Source organism: Rhea pennata, chromosome 1, assembly GCF_028389875.1.
Source record: "Rhea pennata isolate bPtePen1 chromosome 1, bPtePen1.pri, whole genome shotgun sequence".
Classification (NCBI taxonomy): Eukaryota; Metazoa; Chordata; class Aves; order Rheiformes; family Rheidae; genus Rhea; species Rhea pennata.
Window position 1 is genome coordinate 208,973,039 of NC_084663.1, and position 15,888 is coordinate 208,988,926.

At 37.2% G+C, this 15,888-nt stretch overlaps 1 protein-coding gene across 5 annotated transcripts in view; it reads right to left on the reverse strand.

Moving 5' to 3' along the window:
* LOC134135676 (disks large homolog 2) overlaps nt 1-15,888 on the reverse strand; it is a 740,305-nt gene that overhangs the window by 212,011 nt on the left and 512,406 nt on the right. The gene's annotated exons all lie outside the window — the stretch shown is intronic.

A 15,888-nucleotide genomic window follows, 5' to 3' on the forward strand; every position in this document is an offset into this window, starting at 1 on the left:
TGCTATAGTACTTTTGACTGTGTACTGGAACACGATTGTTTAGCCGAGATATCACATATCTGAAAACATGATTCCATAAGAATGCAAGTTTTCCTCATTAGGTCTGTCTGGAAAAATATCTTCCCTCTTTTTTTCCCCCCCCCCTCTTCCCTTTATGGCAATGTAGGTAAACCCCCCTCCCCCATTTTTTCCTAAACAATCTATCCTTTTTTCCCCTCAAAAACTTTTTTTCAGTTATATATTTGAAGATTGCTTAATACTTCAATCCATCTTCTCCATAAAAATCAGCTTTCCTGCTCTAATAAAAATTAAGTCTGAAGTTCAACTGTCTATATTATTTTAATATCATTCAAAGTTAGAGATGGTCTAGGGTTTTGCCAAACCATGATTTTTATACAGTGGCTTACCTTCAGATTCAGAAGGGAAACACATAACTTTCAAAACAGAATATTATCTTCTGAAATCTGACCTTGCTCATATCCCCAGGCAAACAAGAGCGATTTTACAGTCACAGTAATGATGTGAATGAAAAAGTGAATAATTAGTTATGTTGCAGAACAACAGCTGGATTTCCTTGCATTATTTTGCCCATACATGTATTCCGCAGTGGATGGGTATGAATACCAGTCACCTGAAATCACAAACTGTTGCTGGTGATGCTTTCTTGACCTGTGCATGTATTCTAGATGCTTTTGGGCAGCATATGTAGAGCATAAGCACAGTGCCAAGCCACCGTCCCCTGCAGTGACTTTTTCACAAGAAGAGGCATCTCAGCAGACAGGAGAGAGGAGAGCTGGTAGAGTATATACAGGGATGCGACATTTTAAGAGCATAAAGTAGCTGCTGCAAGGTGGGCATCTCGCAGCAGAAGTTCAGGCTGGAAGATTGCCACACCTAAGGAAACATTCAAAGCAGATGTCTCTGCCAGAATATAATACTTCATGGAGAGGTATGTATGGATGCCCATATTGTTACCCTGATACAGACAATCTAAAGGTAAGCCATGACTATTATTCAGTGTTCTGGTATTGCTATGTATTGGTGTCTTTGGATCATATACACTTATAGGCACATTCTGAAAATTTCTGCAACATTTCTGTGATCTGAAGTGTGTAAAGGACTGTGTACAGAAAAGTAAATACCTGGATTAGCAGATAAAACTCAAATGCCCTGAAAAGAAATTCTGAGCATAGCACAAATGAATGATGATCAACTTCATAATTTGTCTAACACGAGAGTTCTCAGCTCTCCCGTCTTCCTGTTTGAAATCCACAGATGTAAGGAAGGTGGAAGCTTTGCACATAATGGAGTCAACGGTTCAGATAAAATTATCGAAGTTATGTGGCTGAACCTCAGGCTCTGTGGATGGCAAGACTAACACAGACCTCTGCAAAAAACTCACTGAAACTCAGTCTAGGAATATAGTATTACACAGGGCAATAATTAAGTGCATTCTACAAGAGTAGAAGGAGAAAATCACAGTTTTCAGTGCCATAAAGTATAATATATTATAATGCATGACACTGATATTACCTACAGATGAATGTAGTATCAATTAGGACTTAGTTTACAACAGACTTTCTGAATGGAGAAAACAGGAAGAGCTGCTGTGGCCTTATCCTTATTCAGTGAGGATATTAAGCCACTTACATAATGTTGTGTTGCTATGGGGCACAGGTGTACTAGTAGTAAGTATAACTACTTGTTAACTCAGCGCTGTAGCCCAGCTTTGGCATTCTGGAAGACCGAAGCAAGAGTCCTCAAGTTTAGGTAGCACAGTGGCTATATCATGCTATAAAGGAAACCTTAACTGAGATTCAGGATCTTTGGAGAAGAACATTTTAAAGCCCAATCACCTCTCCTGTAATAAAAAGCTTGCCATTTCTCTTAGTGTTTTTTTCTCTATATATATACAGTCCTTGAGAAAGTCCTAAGGAAGAAGCAATAGCATGAACTGAAGAGAAGCATGAAGAAAGACTTCTGAGATCCGCAGCTCCTGGTTTGGGGAAAAGGATATGGATGATGTCATCTGATTGATACTAGCAGGTCCGGGAAAAAAATTTAAAAATATATACATATATTTTTTAGGCTTAAGCTCAAAGACTGTGGACTTTAGGAAAATACACGTCTCCTTCAAGCAGTATATGATTATCTGGTGGTGGTCCTATTATAAGAGTTGTGTTCATAGAACACAAAGTCTTAAAAATCATTATTAAGTCATAATAATCTCTCTGAAGGTAAAAGGAGAGGATGAATGAAAGAATAAGGGAACTACATTCTCATTCTCTTTCTGCTCCGAGAAACAATTGTTCCATCTATGTGTTACCCAATAACCAAATTTCCAATAAAGCATTAAGGATATAAAAATAAGACAGTAATTCCACCAAAGATAAGTTAAACATTTTTCTCTTTTCCTCAGAACAACAGGAAGCCACTGAAATGGCAGCTGGCTGCTTCCCTCCCTTTGCATGCTTACTGTGGAGGAAATGATTGTCTAAGTTGCAGACATAATGATGGAAATTCTCTGAAATCAAGTGCAGAGGCCTGTTAAGATATAGGCTAGGATGGTCACTTGAAGAATTTCAGGTCTGAATAGCGGAAGTCAGAACAGCAAGAGAAAAAAAATGTCAGAAAGAAAACAGCACATCAGTTTTATCTTCTGTATTTTTACCAAATGATAAGCAAGTTAGATAAATGAACTTAAGTAAGCCTGAACAGGTAACAGTTCACTGGGCCTGATTTTACACCCGATTATCAAAATAGTGATCCTACTCTTGTAGCTACACAGCTGCAGAAGTCATGAATTTGTTGCCAAATATGTAGATGAGAAGTTATTTTTACATGCTGTTTTGCACACACCAGTACCAGGGAGATGACCTCAGAACTGAATATTAGATATTAAAGTTAGAAAGGGCCTTTATATCGCCTAATCTAACTTCCTTCAGAACAAGAACTGGAGAGGCTAACTCCTTCCTGCCCTGCACAGCATTCTTTCTCAATATTTGAAAGCAAACAAAATCAAGTCCTAAACCTTCTAGATGAAAACTAGCATATTTATATAGAGACATTCAGTGTTGATGAAAAAAAATATTAATATGCACCACATTCTAATAAAGTTTTTACCCTCAGGCCAAAAAGAACAAGTGTTTTTTGTCTGAAAGCATGAAGTGCTAAAATGAATAATACTCTTTTTCCTGTCTCTTCCACCAAAACAATATTTTAATTACAACAATTGTGTATGGTGATATTTTTGCCTGATATGATTTCATTACAAATGGTTAAATCTGCTTCCAATTACTGCTTTCAATGAATTTAATGTGTTTGTGTTAAGAATACTCAGTAAAACTAACAAAAATACAGAAAGAAGTTGCATGAGTGTGTAGGAAAATTTAATATACACCAGAGATGTTATTTTATTCTATTAAATGGGCTGGATTCCTTTAAGAAGCATTATATAATAAGCAAAGCAGCACTGTTGTTCTGAGCTTGACTGCACAATCTTGATGCCCTAGCAGAGAATGAATTTGACTGTACAATTTCTGATGCTTACTTCCAAAATGAATTTGACATAATGGAAATAAGGAAAGCCTTCAGCTTATACAGCTGTCTATCTTTTCTGTACACCATGCAAAAAAATGGTTAGAAAGCTCACAGACAAGGGGAAGTGCTATAACAAAAGATTGTAGTTAAAAGCTACAGACAAAACTAAAGCAAGACAAAGATGTAACTAAAGGTCACAGTAATTATAGTAATTGCCCTTGACTTCATTGATTCAAATTAAAGTACTATTAACTTCATATGGAATAGAAGGTAAGATTTATATTTTGGATAAACTATATCTTTTAGAAGTGGAAGTGTTATATCACCTTTAAAATATTTAATCAAATAGCCCATATTAACATAAATTTGCTCAATTCTGAACTGTGTCAGTTTACTACAGTGTCTTCTCATATTATATTATCTTGACCATGATTCATATCTAGATTATTCAAAGAGACTGGAGGTTAGCAGAATAACCTGCTGTATTAAAGGCACCTTATTTTGTGTTTGCACAGTGATTAAATAAACACTTGGGATCTCTTGTTGAGTTGTAAAGGAAAGGAAAAACAAGTGCCTTCCCTGGAGAGCAAGCATAGAAGATTATTTTTCATTTCTTCTTTGAACTGCTGGTAACATTGTGCAGTGATTTTGTACAGTAACTTAAATGACAAAGAAATGGAATTCCTGTACAATGCAGCAGATTTCTCAAACTGTGGCTGAATTCTTTTGTTTGTTGAATTCATAAAAAAACCCAGAAGCTTGAACAGAAAAGGCAACTCTTACAGCCAGGCTTCCCATTGATTGCATTAAGCAAAGACACGAAGAACCCTACCCATCTGCTTTAACTCTGTAGGCCCTCTTAAGTTTTCCCGATAGAATTAGAAAAGAGATGAGAGGGAAGATGAACCATGTTCTCCAGTAGTCCTCATTAGTCATTAGGAACCAAACATACAGCATTATCCCTTAGGTGATGGAACATGCTCTTCCAGTAAGACAGGGAACATTGGAAAAATACACATTAGAGATGACCTTCACTATGAAGTTATTGCCCCGAGCGTGTCTAGGGAAGACTTTTCTTACCAGAAGGTGGTATAACAGTTCCACACAATGGCCCACATAACTGTGACAGCTGATATATTCCATGGAAAGTAAAAGAATTGTAAGAAATTCATGCATATTGCCAGATTACAGCTCTTTGTTGAGCAAGAATGTATTTCAGCTTTGACAGGAGTTCATTTTGTAAGCTAATGCCAATACAGCAAGCTGGAGGCTGAACGTCTGCAAGAATTGCAACCAGCTGCAAGAGGAGAGCGATGAAAAAAGTTACTATAAAAGAGTTTTGCCTTACTAGTGAAGAAAATGTTTAGAAATTGAAAGAAGGGAGAAATACACAGAGAAGGAAGAGTCTTCATTCTCTGACTTACCTTCTTTTAAATTTTCAGGCTCACGCTTATAGCTTTTCTCTCATGTTTCTCACTTCTAACCTTTTCTGTACCTACCTTTTCTTCTCATCAGTTAAAACTATTTAATTTAAACTACACTGGTTATCTCATCCTGCACTACACTGAAAATGTAATATTGTGTCATGTCCGCTCTTCTCCATGTCCAGCATCCTGCTTCTCTTTTTACGGGCCAACAATTTAAATGACCTTTTCAATTTTCCTCGTCTTACTACCTTTGAGTTATGGTTTTTGCCTTCAGTAAGCAGGTCTTTATGCTCTGATAAACTGGACCTTTTAAAAATAAATTCTTCTCTCTCTAGAAAACAAGAAACACTGTAGGGGTACAAGCTATGTGATTTAGTATGCCTTTTTCTAACAGAAATTTTAAAGAAGAAAATGAGACATCTGAAAGAGGTATCAAAGCACTGCTACATCTCTGAAGCAGTAAGAAAATTAATATTATATTAGTGAAGTGGTGTATTGCACACATTTCCTTTTATAGCAGGGCAATTCCTACTAACAAGCTTTATGACTCACCAGAACACATGAATCATTCCAAATGGTACCTGTTAAGCCTATAACTATAGTCATAGATTTCTTATTATCCCAAACTGTGCAGAGAAATTCTTCTTGCAGTAAAGCTGCTTTCCATTTTCCAAAAATGCAGTATTTGTGAATGATGTCAGATTGGCAGACTTTGAGACCGAGGTAATTTAAGTGATGTTCACTCCAATGACAGCCTTAAGAGCTATTTCCTCTCAGTTCCATCAGAATTCCTCAGAATTTGTTTAAACTGGGTTTGAAATAAATTCTGGATTTTGGAAAGGACACATAGGCTCAGTGGAGCCTGAATGGACATGAACCTTATTTCATTCAGGTCACTAAATAGCTACCAGCTAATTCTGTTACTAGTGTGAGCTGGATGTCATCCATCAGCTACAAGGTGATCAACAGCATTTTATCTCATCATTAATGCCAAAGTCTAGAGAGAGGCACATATGTGGTCTTTTCATATTACGATAATTGCTATTCCTAACGAGAAATATCATATATGAGTACTGTGCTAGAGAATAGCACAGGCAATATTTATTAACTAATTTTGAAATAAATATCGATATTGGCTTTTTCATTAACATTATACGTTAATTCCTCATTAATCAAATACAATACTGAATAAGTAAGAATGCTCATTTGTATTAAAATGGAGAGCTCATCACCTGCACTTATATTCAAACCTAGTTGCTGCTTTTCTACCTTTCCTCCTCCTGCCTAGTCACTCAAGCACCCTCGTATTTCTGCCACCACCTATCTCAGGCATCTCACTGCGGTGTCATCTTTTCAATCAAAGTCTACTTTCACACATTCACTCTCCTTTGCAATTTCTGCTGTCTTCAGACTTCCTACTTCAGCCTGACATCAAATTGCCCCTCCTCCCTCCTCCAGCTTTTACTTTTTATGTGACTGTTACTTCTACTCTCTTTCCTGTCTTATCCGAATTAATCATCTTTCTCCCTATTTCTATTTTCACACTTGGATTTCCATCTCCTGTGCTCATCCTGGGACATTTAGGCATTTCCCTATCAGTAGGAGTCACTTCAAATAATACATTGGTTTCTGCCAAGCCAAGTTTTTGAAGGGTTTTTTTTTTTCCAGTATATGGAAGAAAACACTACACTATTGTTGACCAGTTTTATTCATAATACTTCAGTGTTCTTAGCTTACATTTGAATTTCAAAGGATGATGTAAACAGAAATAATTATTCCAGTTCTGCTGCTTCTGAAATGAAGTAAAGATTTTCATTTTAACAAGTACCTTACAATTTGAAGATGATGAAAACTGTACTTCAAGCAGAAGCCAGCAAGCTGGCTGAAGTAGCTACTCAGGATTGAAAATACAAAGGTGAATCAAATTTAGAGGTTGTTTAGAAACAGAAAGGCATTGGTGACTTGTGTGACCCCAAGCAGTGAGACACTGGCAAATTTAAGAACTGAAAGCTATACCCTGATTGCTACTTAACACTCTTTGCATATTTCTGTGTCCACAGAATATGGTAATGTGACCTGTGAAAAGCCGTAACACTAAGGTGGTCACTGGCTTGTGTCCCTGCAAGTAGGTACCGAATTCAATCCAGTGACCATGAGGAAACCTATCAATGGTTCAGTGACAGCTCATCCACCTAATTGAAATGTTCAGTTCTAGATGAAGTGTTAAATGTTTATGTTTTCATATTAAAACAGCTGGAATCACAACATTCATACTTAATTCGTGGCTGTACAGATTAGGATTATGTGACATACATACTTTGAATGGATGATGTTCCATGGTCTGAAATGAAGCGTGTCTTTTAAAAGTAATGAAAAGGAAATGATCCCTTGTATTTTGTAAGGATTTTTGCCTTTGCTACTGTTATTGCCCTAGTGGGCTTGCTTGTTCAGGAAAAGGACATATCTAGCTGTTTCTTTCAAAAACATCTCCATCATCTCCTTCATCATATTACTGCAGATACCCCTCAAATACCTTATTTCATGGATGGCCAAATTCTATTATTATGCAACTCAAGTCATAGGATCATTTTTTAAATCACTCAAGAACCCCAAATTACTGGGCAATAGAGCAGAATAATGCCTATAGTCTGGTTAGTCTAAGTGCAACACAAAAGTCCAGCCTGAGGCAAATCTGTGAATGAACAGAGCGCAGGGATGTAGCCATTTTGTCTAGCAGTAACAATTTTGGCTTTCAAATTTGTGGTTTTTCTCTCTCTTCATTGTGAGACTGACAGTGAGGCTACACCAAAGGCTGAAAACCTCATCCCAACTCCTTAGTATATCAGATGTGACATAATTCTGTCTGGCAATCTCATAACAAAATTTGCTAATTTAGAATGTTTGAACTGAATGCGAACTCCCCCTTAAACTGTTGGGAGCTGAAGAGCACACAATCTGGCATCAGAAAGATCATTCTTCCTCATTGAGGCAATTGCAAAATGAATATTTTAGAAGCAACTGATGATTTTATCATAGTAAAAATATACAGCCAGTAGTCTAGGACGATTTACTAGCTTTGTGTGACACATAACTGACAGGTCTGATAGCTAACACTGCTTGGCAAAAAAGACGTGCTATTCATGAGGATTGCTAGTATAATTTAATAGATTCTAATCATGCACTTGGAACTATCAGAGTTAAGTTAGAAACTAGCACTAAGGCAATTGCACTTTTTTTTTTTAATATATTGTAGAAATCTAGAGGGAGAGAGGGAGATAGAGACAGATCCAGCAGGAAGAAAGATTCTTAAATTAATATAAAAGCCAAAAGGGAGTTCTATAGCCAGATAGCATGTACTGCTTTCCAGCATACGCAGGCAACATTTTTTCCCCCCCTAGAAGCTGTATTAAGCTTGTGTTTTAGAAAGCTATCTATTTTATTTTGAAGACCCAGAGAGACAAGTCTATCAGCTTCTCTGGAAATATAACCTAGATATTCTGACTGCAAAACAAGTGCATCAAGTTTGGAGGGTAAATGTGTTTAAATTCAGCTTCCAGCCACCAGATCATATATATTTCTCAACAATGCCAAAATAACAGTTTGCTACCAGAGTTCTTATCTAAGGGTAAGTATTTCCAGATGGTAATATTTACATAGACATATCTCACACTTCATTAACGTGAATTTTTATGCTCAAGGAGGATGCTAGGGCTCTCCTGACATGGGCTTTGCGCTCCAAAGCTTCATGGAAAAAGTGAGAGTTTTTTTCAAAATAAGTAATTTCTTTAAATAAATATAGGAGAGGGTTTTTAAAAGTATTAATTTGAATTTACTTCTGCTAATAATTGTCTTCTGTACCTCTAAAAATCTTCTATTACTATACAGAGATTTTGGGTGCATGAGTGATTCAGTTTCGTCCTTCTGAATTTTTTGAGCCAGCATGATGAAAACAACCACTTGACATATATCTCTAGATTATACATGTATTGTAAATAGTGAAACTGAGTTAACTGTGCAACTAGAAAGTCTCACCAAAAAACAAACAAACAAACAAACAAACAAAAAAAAAAAAATAGTAGAGGACTCTTAGAGATCTGTTGCCATTTCTAACTCAAACAAAAATCCCAGAAATTCCTAATGTTATGAACAAAGCCTAAGCTTGGATTAATCTACTGTTTACTCAGAAGCTTCAATCCCCTGATCTTCCCACTTGTATAATCCTGCCATCATAGCATCTTTGCTTTTTTTCCTTTTCCCTAGCTTTTGGGGGTCTTGCGGTCCACCACTATATGAAGATGTTGATCTGAAATTTACAGGGGCAGTTTGTCATAAAATAACATCTATTGCTTCTTCCCCAGCCACAAGGTCTGTTGTTCTTTTAGGCATGAAATTATGCTTGACAATTTATCATTGAAAAGTTCATAGTGACTATTACAAATTCTTCTATTTGGTGTTTGCAAATGGATTATTTTTTCCTGTAGTTTTCCACTGAAAATTGGGCAAACTGCTCTGTAATCATAATAATTCCTTGAATTCTCTAAGAAAAATCTCTAATGGTCTGCTCCAAATAGTTCCTTAAATACTCAAGGATGAATTTCACTTGTTTTCTAAGCCTCCTTCTTGAGATACTTACTAAGTATTAGGTTGTTTTTGCCTTAACTTAATTCAAAGACTACTCTCTTTGTTCCTTCATAAGTGCTCTAATAGGATGATCGTGAACCCTTTTTTTTAAAGAAGCAGCAGTAAAGAAAGAAATGCACTAAACCTTTCAACTTTCCCAGTCTCACTTTTAAACATTTTTTCCTCACACTGTTTAGAAGTTTATTTATTCCTTTTTTTTTCCTTCTCTCATCATATTACTTACTACTTTTTCTAATTCTTGCTAGTTATAGTTCATTTTATATCTTGCCTTTTTGATTTTGTCCCCCAAGGCTACCATAAAAATTAAAAAAAAATCAGAACAACATCTGGACATTCTACTTGTTTTTCTATATTGTCTACCAAAAAGATTCAAGAACTTTATGGCCAGTTTGGATAGAATTCATTTTAATGAAAGGAAGTTGCCCAAACTCTATAATCAGTAGAAAGAAATGTACACTTTTACAGCACAATGCTCATTTGACCTGTGTAAAATGTCTACTTTAGGATAAAGTAAATCATACTTTGGAAGCAGCTATATCTTTCTGTTAGCTGCAGAGGGAGTCAAAAGGGTTGTATGCCCTCCTCTACTCTCTTACCAGCATTAAAACAGCCTAAACTTGGATTAACCCACTATTGGCTCATGAGAAGCTTAACCTATGTGACCTTCCAGTTGGTGTCATCCTATAGGCATATGAAAGCATCTGTATTCTTATCTTCTCTTCTTTCTCCACAGAGATTTTCTTTTCCAGATCTATCATGCACATCACCTAGCTTGCAGTATTTGTAATTTGGAAAAGCTTTGCACACACTTCTGTTGATTTTCTGAACAAGTTCTACTTCTCTGAAACAGTCCACATGAAGGGCTGCAGAATTTGATAGACCCTTCCATGCAAGAGGACAGAGTCATACATCATCCACAACACCACAGAGAAAAAAGCATCTTAAGCACACAGCCAATGCCTCTGCAAATAAATCCTGTAGGAATGGCAAGGAGAGTATCTGTTATAATCCTAAAACTATTTCACAAAGCCCCAAAGGAACAAGCTGATGTTCCATAGAGAAAGAATTCCAGGACCTATAGAGATCTGCATCATAAGGTCCATTTTGGGGATGTGTCCAGTGGAGATGGTTCAAATATTTTTCAAGACAATTGCAAATAATAATAAAAAAAATTGAGATGCAAAACTAAATGGTATTGCCTTTCCTTAGTTTTGTAACTAGATAACAAAATGCAGTCTTTGCCCTGAGTAGTTTTACTGCTTTTACCATAAGCAAAAAATGGGTTTAAATTAGAAAACCTGAAAGCTTCCCCACACCAGAGTAAGGGAAGTCAGTCTGAAAGTCACTTCTAACTTCAGCAAAAGGAACCATAAATATTTGCTATAAAAAGGCAGAGATCCTTACACTGTATCCTGCTCTATATACAGAACATTTTGGAGCAAAATTGCAGAGTGTTGTATTTTTAAAATGTATTTTTTAAATTTTTGCTACAGATGTGAGTGAGAAGGCAGGTAGGAGCTGTGTGGGAGAAGTGAGAGCAACTGGGTGGAAAGAAAAGGGTCTAACCTGTTTGTGAGGGAGACCAAACATCTCACAAAAAATGACAGCAGGATAATCCACTGACACAAGATAAAATCTGATCAATGCAAGATATCACTTTCCCTCTACAAAGGAGAACATTATACAAGAGACCAGAAGCAGCAGAGAACCTCTGAGATGTTCATCCGCCAGTGTTGCATGCTGACTACAGATAATGTCATCAGCCAGCAACAGAAAATCCCACACGGTAGTTCTGCTAGCCCTTTTCCCAGTACATAGTTGAAGAATCAAACATCTATTATGAAGGCAAACACACAGAAAAGGTGAGATTAAGTGTGAATTTAAGACTCCCAAATATAGGCAAACACACGTGTGACAAGTGTTTAAAGTCAGTGGATCAGTAGTGTTGATGAAGCCTACAGAGCAATTCAGTTCACTCTAGACACCTAGTAACATATAGATACCTACATTTAAGTATCTTAATCTAGGGCTTAATCCTGTCCAAAGACAACAAAATTTAGTCATTTCAGAATTTAAGATTCAAGTGCTAACACTTGATATTACCTCCTTACAGCTGTTAATTCTCCTTAATTCTTTTTAGAGTTTAAATATCTGGTCATAAGCTGTTACTGATTTATATACTTTTAAAACTTTACATAATCTTGTGTAAAAGTATAAAACTGTGTGAAAAACCTGTCATCACAGCAATTCAAGGAGCAATATGCACTAATTGGTGGTACACCAAGACTTCAAACAGTAAATCTGAATTTTCCTGGTGTGCTTGTGTGTGTAAAAAATTCTCTGTGCTTTAGGTATTGCACATAAATTTGCATATCTGGTATTGAAAGTGCTTTGAAGCACACACGTTAAGAAACCTAAATGTGCTGTATCATAATATTAATTTGAGATTATAAGGCAAAAATAGCATAACTCCTTGATGTGGCACTTTTTGTTTGACTACGACCATATTTCCTCCCTCAGGACTTGGCCCTGAAAAATTACGGAGAGTCACTATGCACTTGTTTTTCTAAAAATATAAGACTTGTGCTGCTACCTGTCAGCAGGAATATATGCACGGTGTGGCCTTGTGGTTCCTGGAAATCATTTATGCATCGACAGATGATTACCATTAAACATCAAAATATTGCCTAATTTTAACAGGCAATATAACCTTTAGTATGGGGAGCAGAATTTTAAAGTGCAAGCATGGCATCAAGGAACATTATTTTTATTTGTGCTAGAGGCTGCAAGACTGTATTTCCCTAACAGATGGAGAAACTGGGGTTAGAGCAGAGTTCAAGCAGCCACTTAAGTCCAGTTTTGGCCCAGACTTCTTGCATGATTTTAAACAAATCAGTTAATATAACTGAAACTCATTTCCAGTGTTATATGTCAATTAGTATTTAAAATCCTATTTAATAATGTTAAGATTAGATTTAATAATGTGACGAGAGGATATGAAGAAGGATATGTTCTGTCATATTGAAGATCATATATTGCTGATGTTTAAATTGATATATTTTGAAGACACAAAACCAAGAAGGATTTTTTTCTTTAGTTTAGTAGTTAATCACAAGAGCATAATGCAAAAAGAAACCAGCATTAAAAATCCCCCACTTTTTGGGGAAAAAACAGTTTATCATAAATATAACACCATAATTTCATTCCTTTTTTGTTATTTGAAATATTTTATCATTTGAAACCCATAACATTTTCCATTATTCTTCTATTTGCCTTCAGGGTTCAGCTATGATTCATTTTCTCTCTCTGCACAAAAACATTTGAGTATCACTCTGCTTTCTGAGATAAGTTTTAAACATTTTCAGCCAATTACCCGAAAACATAAAAATATGTCTATCCCTGTTATTCCTAGTCTCAGTTTTCAGAGGCAGAAAAAAAGTCAGACAGAGGCTCTGCCATTGCCGATCCTGTGGTGCCATCTGGTGGCATTTGTGAAAAATAAACTCGAATTTTACCCCTCATCCATGGGGACAAGCTAAGGCTTAGTCTTCCATAGATGCCCTGGAGGGCTGTACTCTTGGGCTCCTCTGTATCGCATAACCCACAAAAAAGGGCAGAAACTGAGGCAGAAAGGTTATGGGGTTTGCTCAAGCCCTTCAGGCTGACTCCAGGACTAGGAATAGAAAGCAGGGTCTCCTCAAACTCAACGAAACTCTGCTCACAAGGCAACACGTTAGCTCCTCAACAAGTTTGCAACAGTTTATAATGCACCTTAGGGGAACCTGGGCAGTGGCCCTTGGTCTCAGCTGTGCTGTTGCCATTCCCTAAACAAGACACGAGCATTCTGTATTTGGCTTTGCTAGACCATCACTTGCTCTTTTGAACTAAGAAACAGCACCAGCTGTGGGTTCAGCTCTTACTTGGCAGCTCAAGCCTGGAAAGCTTCCAAGATCAAGGCTGGAAGTAAACCCCACAATCCTCTCCGTTCAAGCAGACCAGAGTAATGCCCAGGATGATGGACATTCCAGGGGCAGAAGGTGCAGTTTGTGAGGTCTTGCTCTTTGGAGAGTCCCAGGCAATAGCATGGAGAGGGGGTGATACCATTCCACTTTTCAAACATGATCACTTCTAAAGATCACTGGTTACGTACCCGATCGGTCACCCAAAAGCAGCATATATTCTCAGATGCATGAGGTCACACTCATGGATTTGCAATTTAAGGTATTTTTACAGGTACTCTCTTTGTACGTGAGTACACATTTCTCTCTGGCAATCAATCAACATTTCCCCATAGTCACAGCACAGGAATGAAGAATGTGCCATGATCCTCCTCTTCCATATGGGAGACTGAAGCTTATGAACGTAAGGCGTTTTGCCCAAGGTCATACTGAAGGACTATAGCGAAATCAGGAATTAAATCCAGGTCTCCAAGACCTAATTCACTTACTACTTCCCGTTTGAAAGAAACTTAACCAGCCCTAAGTTAATTAGAAATACTAGCTTTGAGGACACTATTTGATCTTAGTAAATCAGATTTGTCATGTTTTGAGAAACAAATGGAAAAACTATTTCAGTAACGGCATAAATGTTTCTGAGGGGTGAGACAAGAAGGAATAATGGAGAGAAGCAGATCTACTCTGTGGAGCCCTTATACAATTAATGTGACTGGGACCCTTCACCAGACACTGGTCTGAGATTAATCAGCTCTAAAACTAGCTTATGCATTTTTTTTGAATATGGAAAATGGATTCATAATAGTTATTTGTGACGAAATAAGTCAGCAGTGCATGACTTTGTGACTTGGCCTGAGGATATGCACGCAGTCTAATGTAGTAATCATTTCCGTCCCATTCTGCTCAATGAACAAATAAGCTCCTTTTGCACGACAAGTAAATGCTGCAGCAACACTGGCAAGTTTAGTTAGGACTTATGGAAAACGTTGCTGTGAAAGAGAAAAGAAACAGAGTTCAAAATTCAACTTCAGAGCATGCCACAATGCTATTTATGGCCTCTTGGAAATAAAGGAAAATAGAAAATGGACTTTTAAAGTTGTATCTGATCTGCCGGCTCTCTGAATACAACATACTGTGAAAGGCTTTGATCTCATAGCTGTCTTCCAACCAGCCTTCTCTTGAGGCCATCTAGACAAACAAAAAATGAATTGCATAAATGCCCTGAAGAAATTTCCATTTCTATTCTTCAGGTTTCTTGTCTGTGTTCTTTCTGGCACAAGCATTTGCCTGCCTTGTCTCTTCATGTTGATAACTGTGAAAGAGTCTGTTTGGGTGGTTATTTTTGTAGCCTTCTATGAATGTTCTACTTAGAGTTATCTTGAAGGCACCTAAACATTTCTTACTTACCCTTTCTCAATTTTCTCACTATATTTGCAAGGGCAAGATAAAATATATCACTATAATCCTCACAGTTTCAGGTTACTGCATTCCTTTGGTGTTAACTTGCCAGATTTTCCGTATGCCACAGAGCAGCACCAATCACCTTTTCACACCAAAGCTTTGACAGATGTGGAAGACAAACTCCCTTTTCATACAACAGGTCAGTGGCCAAGACATTCATAATAAATGTAAGAAAACCCAATTCAGCGTCCTCCTGAAGGGACCTGAACATTTGCTGTCCTACAGGACCATGCAACAAACTGCCCAGGCCATAGCCATCTTCTTCTCCTGCTGCAAACCAAAGGGCAGCCAGCGCTGTGCAATTCATGGAGACAGAAAGCCGCATAGAAGGAAGGTGTGTGACCTGCCAGCCTCGCGGGCAGCTCACTCGTCTGAGACAAATAATGCTTGGGTTTCGATTCTTTGGCTTAGGGCTACTGATGTACTTCACACAAAACAGTCATAGCTGTGTCCTTTTGGTACAGTTTCCTTTTTTCCATAGGGCAGCATTATGTGAAAGGGCACTTAACTACATTTTCAAGACTTTCATTGCCATTTGAAAATCCTTTACATTCAGACTGTTCCAGTTAGATGTTCAATTACTTGACACAGCCTAAAAGATAAACGCTCTGTTTTTGAATTGGGCGCTATCAATACATACATGAAAGGAAAATTAAAATGACGCTTCTGAAACTAAGTATGCAAAATATAACTTCAGGCTACATATCCTTTTTATCCTCTAAAATTTAAAAATGAATTTCTGAGTGATCATCAAATTCATTGCAGGAGCAGAGATAATTAACCTAATCTAATTAATCTTATTCTTGTACCAGGACATTTGCTAAGCAGCTTGGTGCACACTAGGTGGCACCCACAGTCTGGATGAT